At 51.3% G+C, this 13,433-nt stretch overlaps 1 protein-coding gene across 1 annotated transcript in view; it reads right to left on the bottom strand.

Annotated features, from left to right (window-relative positions):
• Kiaa0040 (KIAA0040 ortholog) overlaps positions 1-6,383 on the bottom strand; it is a 34,135-nt gene extending 27,752 nt beyond the window's left edge. The window contains exon 1 of the mRNA XM_076873132.2: positions 6,053-6,383. The gene's annotated coding sequence lies outside the window, so the exon portion shown is untranslated. The remainder of the gene's footprint in view (positions 1-6,052) is intronic.
• Positions 6,384-13,433: the final 7,050 nt, after the last annotated feature.

Genomic DNA, 13,433 nt, shown 5'->3' with positions numbered 1-13,433 from the left:
TGTTTGTCCATTCCCTACATGGCCAGTGGTTTAGATATTTTTTCCCTTCACTCTCACGTCCACCTTGAAGGAATAATATTTTTTCAAACTACTAAAATCTAACTCCTTGGAAAATGTCGGTCAGGAGCATCTGGCCTTCCCTGTGGTGCACACCCTGTGACTGTCTCTGCCACTGTGCCAGGCATCGGGCTGGTGTGGGGCACGCGGTGCCTTTGTCTGGCAGGGAGGTACCCTTTCCGCAGCCAGCCTGCAAGATGGTGCCAGGCAGCCACGGCACCGCAGAAGCCCAGCTCTCCCCCCAGAGAGGTTAGGAACTCGGGCAGAGCCGGGAAGAGCAGAGTCCTCGGGAACCCACGAGCGTCCTGAGGCACCGGGAAGAACCCTGCTTTCTTCCTGCCCCAGGCAAGTTTGGTGCCAGCATCCCAGAGGGCAGCGTCTGAGTTTTTAATCTGAAAACTTGGAGAGCTCTGAGCAGCCCATGTCTGTGTGGTGGGGGGCAAAGCTGCTCCCCTCTCCCAGTGGAGGTTTCCCTGGGGGATGGTGGGGGTCGCCCATGTCATGAACCCGGAGGCTTTGATCTAGGCGAGTGATGTCTGGGCTGGCGACTGCTGCTGGCAGACTGTGGGCTTGGGGCAGGAGGGAATGCTTCAGGTCAGCAGCAGAAGGTGGAGGGGGAGGCGGGAAGGGGATGAAAGTCAAAGTCGTTCACAAAAGAGGACTCATAGATGGGGTAAGCCTGCAGGGTTGGCCTTTAGAGTGGCTTGTTCCCTGTTGGCTATGAAGTTTCTCCCTAGCACAATGCTGAACACGGACACATGCTGTGACATGCTGCTAGGCACCCTGCAGGTGGGGGCAGCAAGGGCTATTATCTTTGCATGCCTCAAATTCTTAGCACCACCATTGGATAAATGGCGAATGATAACCTCACATTGACACTGAAAGACTGGAGGGACCTCTGTTTACTCCAGGGTCCTGGTGGCTGAGAAGGTCACTTTGGCCAGTGTTAGTTCCTAAGAGGTTTCAGATCAGTGGTGTTGGAGTGACTCTTTGGAGCTTGCAGGCTGTGGCCAGGGTTTTGGGTGTTTGATGACCACATGAAGAGGGGCTTCTGAAAGGCTGCACTTTGTCCTGCTGGGGAAGTAGCACAAGAATCTAGGGTTGGGAACCATAAGCAGAAGGTGCGGGCTCAGATCTACCTGGGTGGGGGAGGTTATGCGAAGGCTCTAGACTCAGAGGGCGGCACTTTCTTCTTCTTTACAGTGGCCACTGTCACATGCCGCTGAGGCTGAGACACCGCTTGCCCGCAGTGCCCTGCTGCTCCCATGGTACTAAAGCTAATGGGACTGCCACGGTCCCAGCCTCAGCCTCTGGGCCCATCTCTAAATCTTCTCCCTCTCAGGACAATCCAAAGATTAAATAATGTTCTATACCGTGCCACTCTCCTACTGCTATTATCACACACTCTTTCCTTTCTTCTGCCAATTTTCTTTTATGATTTCCCCAGAAAACTAAAAGAAGGTGCTGATAGGGCTTTCCTTCAAGCTATTCATCTTGAGATGGGGGTTGTGTTCAAGGAGAGCAAAACCTCAACTGAAAAACATCCTAGGTGGGGTGGTGAGAGACGGCCAGGAAAGTCTGCTGTGGCTTACAGGCACAGCCTCCTCTTCAGTTCTGGCCAAGAGATGCAGCCATGGTGAGGTTTTACTTCATTTCTTAGACACAAACTCCATGAGGCAGCTTGTTCACAGCCATGGGAGTAAGTCTCTTCTCAGGGTAAGGGACTGTGTCTGGCCACTGCTATGGTCCCTTGGGTGCTGCCCCTGGAAAAGTGAGCAGTTCATTTAAGAGCTTAGCTCTCCTCTCACAGTCGCCAACTAACTGAAGCTCTGTTTGGAGGTTCAGATCAATGTGGGGGAATGCGGGGCACCCACGCTCGCCGATAGCCCTGGGGACTACCCTTCAAAGAACCCGTTGTGGATTTTCCTCTGGCTGCTTGGAGAGGGAAAAGGTCTATCCTGCCATTGTTCTTACCGCTCTTATTGCACCTGTGACAAGTCTCAGGAGCTCCATTGTTCACCTCGAGCCTTGCTGCAAGTTACACACTGACGTTGATATGGAAGGCTGACTTGAGCACTAGTCTCCACCACACTCTCATCTCTGAGGCCAAACAGTCCTCACGGCAAGTTTGGCAAAACACTGAAAGGGTTTTAGCTAATCCAGGTGCTCAGTGTGGCCCGCCTACTGGAGGGGACTTTGGGACTCCTGGGAATGTTTAAGGGTTGAGGCTGAGGAGGCAGAAGGGCTGGGCGATGGCACAGGAGTGTCCCAGGAGGGGATCTACCCATGTCTCTCAGGCTCGCTCCTGATTTGTCCCAGAGGCCACTGGGGGAGGCTCAGCCTTCAGGTGTGATCTTTCCATTTCACCTCTCTGCCACCATTTGAACGTCCACATGTGTCCTTGAGTATGGAAGTTCCAGGTGACAGAGACTCTAGATACCATAGGGTGTTCCTGAACAGAAGAGCAGAGTTGGATTCTGGTTCCTCCGTGAACCAGCTGGGCGACCTGGGCACTCTCTTCCCTCCCTGAACCTTAGTTCTCCTCTAAGAAGTGAGCGGGGTGGGTTGGCTCATCTCTAAAGTGTCTTTTCATTTGAAGTCTCTGAACCTGGGGTGACTTCCTGTTCTTCCTCAACAGCTGCTATTACTAGAACTCTGTGCACTTGACAGTTTGGATGCTGGTGTCAACTGGAGATGCGCTGTGTGGCACTATGTCAGGTTTCCCTGGAAAAACACATACCCATCTAAGCCATCAAGTGGTGCTCAGCCTCAGGGCCACCGCACTGCGGGCTTAACCAGCACCGTGGTGAAGATTAAAGTGTCCCCTCCGGGGGACTCAGCTGCAAGTGGGGTGGGTTTCTGACCAGGCTGGTGAAATCCTGGCTGCTTCCAGCCCCATGCGACCTGTGCAGTGACTGATCTGCATATATATGTATCACGGGAACTTTGGCTGCTTTGGATTCTGACCACTTTGGCTAACAAGTAGAAAAGGTCAAGGCCAGAATAGATGCACACCAGTGGTAAGACAGGGGGACTTTTATCAATACTGCCTTGAAATACCTCCTGCTGTTAAAAAGCTCCAATTCTGGGCCTGTGATGCCACTCAGATCCTATACCCACACAGCCCATCTGATTAGGGTCGAGTCAGGAGGTGAGATTAGTAATGATCATAAAAGCCCTTACGTCTTTATAGAGGCTTACAATTTATGTGGCACATTAAATGTACTTTCTTTTTCAATTGGATTCTGATTCTAACCATTGCCCTGGTGAGTAATAATTATCTCCACTTTAAAATACAAGGGAAACGAAGCTGAGAGATTCAAAGATTTTGTTCAAGGACAGCTACTAAGTGGTCAAGTCAGGAATTGAACCCACATCTGTCTAGCTCCAAATTCAGTTCTATTATATTTTTAAAATTCTTCCATACAAGTTATACAAGATCCTGATCTGGGCGATTTAGACCTGAGGAACAATTCTGCAAGGGCCTGGAATTAGTCTGAGCTGGGGATCCTCCTTGTTTTAGTGAAGGTGGGGCTCTCCCACCTTTTCTAAGGTGTGGCAAAGATTTGGGTCTGAATTCTGGAGAGGTCTGGCAGGTCCTACAGTTGAACTCGGTATTCATTTCTCACACAGCAGAGTCTTGAGGTGGGGGGAATTCCTGGAGATTCACTCACTTCGTTAAATGCATCTGCGCTCCCTGTGTGCCATTAACCCACGACCACCTCCGACATTTTAGGAATTACCCTGCTGGGCATCTCAGGAAAGCCTGGAGTCTGGAGAGAGTCATCTCTCCATATAATGGGAAAATAATGCCCAAGGCCACATCTGCTGACGGAAACAAGCTCTTCAGTGTCCACGTGCCCTCCCTGCTAGTGTCCTCTCAGGCCACTTCAGCTACCAACACTGCTTCCATACACAGCCCCTGGGACAGTTACGTTGGAGCATCCTTGGCCTCTGCCTGGGCTGCGACCTGTCTACCCCACTGCCTGCTGACTCCGTCCACCTGACCCCTTCTGGGCAGATCCAACTTAAATACGTCTCAGGTGTCATTGCTGCTTCCTGCAGTCGGCTTCCTGAGCCGTCCTGCTCCACCTGTGTGAGTCCCATGGATAATGCCCCACGCATTCCCCTGCCCTCCAGTTCAACACCTGACTACGTTCTGCTCTTGGTTCTGCTGCCTGAACACCGTGAAAACCCCTCCCTCTCCTAAATTTCCATGGCCATCATCTTCTTAGTGGCCCTGTGGTCTCTGCTTCTCATCTCCATGTCAGCCTCCACCTGGCCATTAGTTCTTTCTCCAAACACGAATCTAACTACCCTCCCTCTACCTGATACGCAGTGGCTTCTTCCGTCTGCTACAGGCAGGAGGTCTCCCGAGGTTGTAATCTCCATGGCACGTTGTTTCCCCCGCTGGCCATCCACTTGGCTTGGGCTTTTTACCTTGTCCAAAAGACCCTTCCCCTGGAAGCTCCTCATCATTTTTTTTTAAAGACCCTGCTCATGAATCACTTCTGAGGTATTGACTTCCCAGGAAATTCCTGGGGAGGAATTCCTGTTCCAAAGTAGTAAAACTTCGGATGGTTTTACTACTATTATGATGTATATATTTGGAAACATAGTTTGTTTCTGTAGCATCTTTTTGCCAGGCTTGGGATCCTTAAAGGCAGAAACTATGTCATTATCAAGGCCCTGGCATGCTCTCAGCTCACAGTAGGTTCAATAATATTGAATGAATTGATGGAACGGATGCTCCTCCTGATCAAATCAATAACAGTGTGTGGAGTGTTGGTTATCCTCCTGGATTTTGTCTTGCGGGAAAAGGGCAAAGATCATTGTCTTATTGTCTAAGCTGAAAGCTGTCAATGTGTAAAGGCTAAGAGAAATTTTTGTTTTGCAATGCATCTCTTTCCTAAAATTGTATCTGGGGTGGGGATGGGGAGTTATAATTTCAGATAAAATGAAGAACTTGACCAGATCTTTCAGCACAGGGTAAAGGGCAAGCATATCACATCAAGTGATTGGTAGAACTGAGTCAGCTTAAGGTAAGTGAGACCCTTGCAGGATTCTGTAGGTAGAACTTTCAAGCCATTTATAAAAAGGTTAGAAACAAGATGCACCAATGCTATATTTAAATCCTGCTCTTTGTAACTCAAGACTTTCTTATTAACCAGCAGGACTGCAGAACAGGGGTTCCTTAAGGGTACCTTCAGGTTCTTAGGAGCTGTAGACCAGTGAGTGAGAGCAAATGTTTTGGAAGGCAGGTGCTTCCTGGATGCCAAGTGGCTGTTTCTCCCCTTCTTCATTCAGCAGTCAGCACAGTCCTGCAGGTTACCATGGTGTGCTGGCTGCTGGAGATCTCTTAAATGAGGGCAAGCGTGGCCTCTGCTTCAGTTTCCCTTTCGGTTAGGCAGGGCTGGTGTTCACAGCAGCCAATGTCTATCATTTACTTAACTCTGCTGTTACACAAAGTATTCCCTTAAACTTTTCAAAACAGGAGGGGAGCAGACCCAGTTGAGTCCCCTAGTCTACCTGCAGGGTCTGAGAACAGACCATTTAGAGAGTCGAAAAAGTCTGGAAACAATCTGGCCGCTGGAAATTCCCCGGAGACAGAGAGTAACAGCAGGCAGGTCCCACTCCACCCCTGGCTCCAGGCCACATTTTCGTCGGGGCCAGTGTCTTAGCCCCAGAGAATATTTGGCTTCGCTTAGAAACCTCCAAGCCTGGGATGCTTTGGGGAGGGTCTCGGTCTTGACGTCCTCAGCTGGAGACCGAATGGCTGTGTGCCCCTTTAAACTGCTCCTAGGCAGCTGTTGTCCACTGGAGTAAGAGAACTCCACCCCAAACTCGGGAGGAGCCCATGTGGCCTCTGCCCAGAGCAGATGGAAGCCTGCGGAGAACCCTCGCAGGGTCGGGAAGGACCCTCCGACCTCACTGACCTCGGCCCAGGAAGTCCCCTTCCAAACACAGGGACACAACACAAAGTCTTGAGACTCACCTTTAGGCGCCAGGGGCTTCCTTGGCTGGGATCTGTCCCGCGCTCCCTTGAGTGACAGCGACCAGGCGGGCGAGGTGGGGGCTCCTCAGCGTCCAGGAGTGCGCGGCCAGCGGGCGCCTACCTGCCGCAGCGCCCCGGGTGCGCCTCGCCCGCCCTGCCCTGCCGCTGGCCCGCGCCTCGCATACTTGAGGGTTCACTGCAACCCCTTCTGCCCCTGAGGTCACAGACACAACTTCCCGGGTCGGACGCGGTCCCCACGGCTGGCGCAGCTGGCCCGGCTTCCCGCGGAGCCAGCCGACCACCGACTACCGTGCCCTTGGCCTTGGGCGCAAACGCCGGCCGCGCCCTCTCCTCGGCCTCGCCCCCGCCCCGCTGTGACGCGCTCTTGCCCCTCCGCGGCGGAGCGCGCCTCCTTGAGGACGCCGCCTCCTGGCCTGGTCCCGGGCCAGCCGGTTTCTTCCACAGACGCCCCAGCGTTCCCAGGGACGGAGCGCAGGGCAACGGGCTCAAGGGACAGGAGCCCCGTGCTGCCTGAGAGAGGGACTTCTTGGAAAGGGGATGGGAGGCGTCGAGAGGGACACCTCGAGGGGTGGGCAAAGCTCCCCTGCCTTAGCTGATGAGGGAAGTGACGGTCCCTCTAGGTGATGCCCTGTGCTCTAGGGAGCTTGGGGCGACTTCTCAGAGATGTCTGGGCCACGCACTGAAGGTGTAAGGAAAACTGTCAACAGACATTGTCGGAAGTAGAGAAGGAGGGGAAAGCCAGCGCCAAAAGTTCTCTAGAGTTCTTCCTCTCACCCCGTCCCTATCTCTCGAGTCGAGTTCTGGAGCGATGACAAACAGGAAGACAGTGCCAACGGTGCATGCAGCTCTGGCACATGTAGGTTCTGGTGGCCAGGAATCTTGATTTTGTCTCCAAGGTTTCTGCGGGTGAGGAGGAGGGGTGCCAGGACCTGGCTGTGGAGCGTCCAGGGTCTTCCATGACACGGGTGTGAGATTCTGCCCCCTTGACTGTATCTGCCAGGTGCACAGGTACCAGGTACCAGGGCTGATCTGGGGCTTGCTTTCCACCAACTGGGCCCAGGCAGTGGCCTCCCCACGTGGCCATGGAAATGACTGGTGCCAGCTGTTACAACTGAGCAACAAGAGAGCCCTTCCTGTTTATGCTGGAGAGGCCAAATGGCTCTGAGTTGAAAAACCAAAGAGAAAGCCCAGCACCCCAGCCCGGAATGCCCAGAATGGTCAGGGAGAGAGAAGGGGAATGTGTTCTTTCAAGTGAAGATTAGATGGGATCTTCTTCCCAGAAATCCAGGCAGATTTCTGTGCTCAGTCTGGATTTGAATAAGTTGGGGGGAAAGGGGTCCCAGAAATAGGTGGGCCAGTGGGTAGTTAGGTAGGACTGCAGGGGGTAGAAATTTGGGCTTTGAAAGAAGATACAGAGGTTCTTAGGGAAGCCAGTGCCTAGGCATGGACTGAAACAGCAGCTTGGGAGAGCCGGTTCCTCAGCAGGTGCTTTAAGCAGGCTGGGGCAGCTCAGTGTGTAGTGGCATTTTGGGCCTATTACCATCTACCCACTTAAAGTTGGATCCTCTGGGACTCCTGAAGCGCAAAGCTGGAGCGTAGGGTCTGATAGAGAGTTGAGGAGGACAGGGCTGAGGTCTGAGGGGAAGGCCTCAAATGCGCTGCTGAGGATTTGGAAATGGAGGGGTGCTTGCAACGGAGCTGCCCATGTGACGTACGTTCGGTCTGAGGTTACCCGTGTGTGGGATTTGATATCATCCTACAGATGAGGAGGCTGAGGTTCAGAAGTAGGTAAGAAATTCTCTCAAGGTCACGGCTAATAAATGATGGGATTCAGATCTGGGCTCAAGTTTTTCTGACCCCTGCTTTCCCCCTCCACCTCATCTAGTAGAGGAGGAAGGAAGGGGTAGAGGCAGGCCTGGAATTATGCCCTAGAGGGAAGGATGGGGAAATACTTTCTTACCAACATTACAGACTGGTTCTGGCTGAGGAGACGGTTATAGGGGGTTGCTTTTAAGAGAAAAGAAGGGAGAAAACAAATGAGAGGAACTGAGGTAGTTGAGTTGCTCTCTGGGCTTCATGGATTTGGCTGTCAGAAGAAGGGAAACCAAGGCCTATCACGGTGTGTCTGTGTCGTCTGGTTCCTAAGGAGAAAAGCCGGCACGGAAAGCCAGTGTCTTCTGGGGCAGACAAGTCGGGGCCTAATTGGAGGGCAAGCTGGTGGCTTGGCTGACCCTGGGTGATCAAGGCTGTAGAGTCTGTTGAGGCCCTGATGCGGCCAAGAAGATGAAATTACCGCAGAAGGTGGGAATGGGCGTCTGGCCAGGTGTTCTCATTCTGGGTGGATGCTGCCTCCCTGGGAAGAGGCAGGTCAGAACACCCACCTCTTATTTCATTACAACGTCTACTCGCTCGTGACGGGCCTCAGGGAACCACCGAGCTGTTCCAGTTTGCTTAAGCCTCATTATTTTTCTTGTTTTCCATAAAGACATTTGAAGGTGGTCAAGAGGTTAGTGGGCTCCGAATGGAGTGAAACAGAATGCTAACATCCAATTAAGGAAAAAAAAAAAATCTTAAAATAGAAGATCTGCAAACTGAGACTGGAAATTCAAACCCCTTTTTTTGGGTGACCACCCTCCACTAACTTTAGCACCTGCTGTGTCTTGGGTTCATGTCAGTTTCAGATGGGAGGTGTCGCTTCCCTCTCGGACCTTGTGAAAGTCAGTGGGGCATTAAGTGTTGAACTTGAGCCTTCTTCCATGGCCGACACAGACTGCATCTGCTTTCCTTCCTCAGTAATGCCCTGTTCCAGACAGTTTGGGTGCAGTAGTGGCCAACTTGGATCTGTCTGTGCAGCCTGCCTATGGGAGACAGTTTCCAAACTCCAGGTCTAGAGTATAACACACCGTGGTCGCCCAGGGACAGTGCTGCACAAGAAGGGCTTCCTTCTCCAGGGCCAAGTGATCATACTGAGAACACTCTCTTCCCCTCATCTAAAACTGTGGTGCATTCTTGCCTGCAACGCAGTGCAAGGGTCTCGCAGGTCAGCGCAGGGCGGGAGAAGGTCCAGGAACAGCAGCCCGGAGGACCGCAGTCGGGAGGCTGCTGACAGGCGGAGGTGGTTGGGGTGGGAAGAAGATGAGCACAGACTTGTTAGCGGGATCCTGAGACGGCACAGGGAGGCAAGCTCAGGACAGGCCCGTGGAAGCGCCACTTCACAGGCAGGCGATGAGCTTGTGGGGTGATTATCCCCCAGAGGTGGCACAAGCTGGCAACGGAAATGGATTCTGAAGGGTTTAGAGCCCTAAGGGAGACCCACGAGAAGCTGAGATGTCTTCTCTGTGGTTGGGAGTCCAGGGAGACCCACTGGCACTCACAGCGGGTACCTCGTGGGCAGGAGTCCTGCCTCCATGGAACTTGGAATCAGGCCAGCAGGCCATGTCACTCCCCCCTCCCCCACCCAAATCTAGAGTCTCTGTGGCCTCTGCCTCAGGAAGGCAGCAAAACCTTGTTCTTTTTACCGCAGTCTCATGACCCATTTAAAATGTGTTACCTCTTCCTCATTTTGGCTTTTGATTTCTTTCAGGTTTTGAATGTCTGTCTTCATGCCAGTTATTGTATCTATCTCTTGCAGTAGATTTCTGGCAGAACTTCCCTCCTAAATTACCTAATTCTGACATAAACTCATTGTGAAAGTCCTTTAAAAAGAGCAGCAACACTGTCCTTTTCTTGGAGGCTCTTTTTACTGTGATATCTAAAACGTCTCCAATGTCTTATCCAGGGTGTCGGGAAAAATGTCATTTTTATGGACTCCGACACTTGGCATTGGTGGGAACTTGGATGTCTCCTCTAATAATCCTCCTGTTCCTCCTCCACCAAAGTTCCCTTCATGTCCCTATGGGTTCTAGAGATACAGCACCAAGCCCCAGCACCTTCAGTGTGGGGTGAGGGTGGGTGGTGGCCTGGAAAGCCCTTTGTTAATACCTCTGGGGCCCTAAGGGGCTCAATTCTCATTCTGTTTGTGGCTCACGGCCCCCAGAGCTGTGTCTCCTGAGCTGTCTTTATGGCACGATGGCTGGCGTTGTGAACTGGCTGGCACTACTGTTTGGGGTCCTCTGTTGGATTCAGCATTGGCCTGGGATGTAAACGGGCGGGGGGGGGGGGCTCTGGACTCTGTTTTGTGGCAGGGGTCTCCCGTGGGAGCAGAGCTCCTTCCTGTGTTTTCCACATTTGTCTTCCCCCTTGGGGGTGGGTGGTTTATGCAGCGAGCCCAGAGTGTGGGCTTCCTACAGCGTTACCAGGTGGAACGCTGCTCCCCCTTGGTCCGACTCCTGGGAAACCCCCGCGCGCCCTGCCCGGCACCTTCACGCAGGCAGAAGCTCTTGTGGAGGCTGGAGTTGTTCATCGCTCCTGCCCCCAGGGCCCATGGAGTAATGTGGCTTTGAAATTTGCTTCCTTAACTACTTCAGTGACTCAGAGCACCAGTGTTGCCACCAACAAACTTCCTGACCCTAGGCTGGCTCTTTTAAAACAGGTAAGAGGAAGGGCTGACAAAGACATCAGAAAATAATGAGCCAGCCTCCGTTTCCCAAGTTGTAGAAACACACGCTCTCGACTCACTCTTCTCTCTGCTTTAGGCACTGAGTGACGCAGCTCATACACATTGCTTTTGAAATCGAGCGACTCTGTGAGTTATTATCATACCCATCTAATATATGCGGAAACTGAGATTTTGAAAATTTAAAAATTTGTCAAAAGTCAGATAAATGGCAGGCAGAGATTTCAATAAATAGAAAGATTTATTAGACATATATGTTCCCAATACCAGGCAAAATGTTAGGTATATAAAAACAAATGAGACTCTAGTTTCATGGAGCTTATGCTGGAGTCAGGTTTCAGCCCAGAAGTTTCTGAATTCAGGGCTCCTTGGCTGTCCACCTTCATTCCATGGGCAGGTGGGTTCCATGGGTCAACTGATTCTGGGACGATAAGGACAACGGTAATACCTGGAGCTTTGTAAATTTTCAGTTTGCAAGAGTGTTTCCCAGGTATTACTTAACATGACCTCGCCTTTGTTTGTGGACAGGGCATGAGCGGCCAGGGCTTGTAGAGGCCGTGGCCTACGGTAGTTGCACAATTGGACTAGAATCTGGGTGTTCTGCCCCCATATCAGTGGCCTCTACTTGCAGAATGCAGGATAAATGTGCAGCCCAGGAACATCTTCTGGTGAAACTTAGAGATGGTTGTCTGAAAGGATGTAGAAGCAGGGTCTAGACCAAGAGCTCCAGCAGAATATTGATATCTGCACTTGGAAACCATGCGGTGCAAGAGCACTTTGCCAGTCTTCCTACCAAAACATTCCTGAAGGACAGAGGATTGTGGCTTTAGGAGGACATTAGTTGTTATGCTGGGGTTTCACTCACTTGGTACATATTGCCATCCATTCCTGGGGAAGTGTGCCCCACAGATTGAGAGGCATAGTATCAGATGATTTATGAAATGGCATTAGAACCATGCTCCAGCCACCAGGCTGATGAATAGGACCCATGGAATTTTATCCACCAGGCTCTAGCAAATATTTATGAGGAACCTACAGTAACCTCTGCCCTGAGCTAGGTAGGACTATCATATGATATGATGTGATATAGCTCTTAAGGGGTCTACAATCTAATGTGGAATGATTAGCATTGTTTTATAGTAAAATGCTGAATTTTGTGATTTAGATTTAGGGATAGTAAGGGTTGGAACACTCACAGAAACTTTCCTGATGAAGGTTGGTTGACTAGAATCTAGGAGGAACAGCAGCATTTGAAGACAAGGGAAGAGAGCGCGTGGCCTCTGGGCACAGCATAAACAAAGGTGTGCAGGAGGAATGAACATGGTAGGGCTTTTTTGGCAAGTCACATTAATTGTTTGACCTCTGTCCCTCAATGTGGCAAAATGAGGAAAGACTCAAAACTGTGAAGGAGGAAAAAAAAAAGTATGATCCATAATCCTGGTAATCAAAGATAACCATGCATGTTTTTTTTTTCTTTTTTAAAATGTTTTATTTATTTATGCATTTCTTTTTTATTTGGGTCAGTCTTGTTTTTAGAAGGAAAGTAGAACTCGCATGTAGGAAATCGAGGTCACTACAGACTTTGGATGATGAAGTGACCACTCTCAAAGAAGGTACAGCCACTTCATCTCAGAGAAGCAAGGGCTGAGTGGGAAATATTGCTGCAGGTTCATGGTGTTCTGCAGAATTGATGGTGGTGGGGGAAGAGTGGGAGACAGGAGCGAGAAATTCCAGTGTGTAAAAGAACACTACATACTCCAGCTCCTGCCCGGAAGACTGAGTAATGAGCACTAACAAGTTACCTTCATCAGGGCTGAGTTCTCCATCACTGGAACAATTCACATGCCCTGACAGGGAAGGATTGCTGTCCCTGGAGGGAAGGTTGAGAATCCTGTATGGCCTCTCCTGATCCCAAGATTCAGGACCTTCCTTACTAACAGTGCATACTCTCTGATGATTCAATGACTGTTGATTAGCTTAGTACATGTTACCAGGTCCCATGCAGATGGTATTGGGTGGTGGAAATCAGCAAACCCTGAAGTGCCAGGGGTAAGATCTTGTGTATTTTGGTGCCACTGATCTGCTATTTGAGAGCTGCCCTTACATGGAGAGCATTTGAGAAACTCTCGCCCCTGTGCAATCTCCACCTTCCTGGCTCTCGGCTCAGCCAGTGTCTCCTCTGGAAGCTCCCGAGGCTGAGGTAGAAGCAGGTCCTCTGCTTCCCACAGGACTCGGCTTGCCCGGCACGGAGCCTGCCCCACTGTAATGAAATTGCATGTTTGTTCTCCGAACCGCACTGTAAGCTCTTGTGGGCTGGGACAGCGTCTGGCAGACAGTGAGTTGCTTGGAAAACGTGTCTTTGAATGAAGAGCTTCGGCTGCAAGACCAGATCTGGGGAGCTTTAGAAACTGTCTGTGAGTGGGCACACATGTGACACCCTTCTGCAATCACGTAGCTCTTTGAAGCACGTGAAACAGGCGGTTCTTCCTTCCTCAGTGCTGCTTTGGGGCCATTCTGTCCCCTTATGAAGGACTGAAGCGTAGTTGGACTGTGGGGGAAAGGAGGGGTGTGGGGAGAGGAAAATGAAGAAGGGGGCTGGGGTCAGGGGAAGGCAGGAGCAAGGCTGAGAGGCTCCCTGACACCAGGGCAGGTGCCCCATAGAGAGGCCCTCTCCCCTGGCCTTGGTGGGGCCTAGGAGCCCCCTCTCGCAGCTTCCCATCCTGTTCCAGGCAAAAAACAAGAAAAGCAACTGGGGTGCCCCTAACTCCCTGCTCCGGTGTTGACGCCGTCCTTTCTCAGGTTCTT

This window comes from Callospermophilus lateralis, chromosome 13 (genome assembly GCF_048772815.1).
Source record: "Callospermophilus lateralis isolate mCalLat2 chromosome 13, mCalLat2.hap1, whole genome shotgun sequence".
Classification (NCBI taxonomy): Eukaryota; Metazoa; Chordata; class Mammalia; order Rodentia; family Sciuridae; genus Callospermophilus; species Callospermophilus lateralis.
Note: the sequence above shows the minus strand (reverse complement) of the source record. Positions and strands in the feature narration are given on the sequence as shown.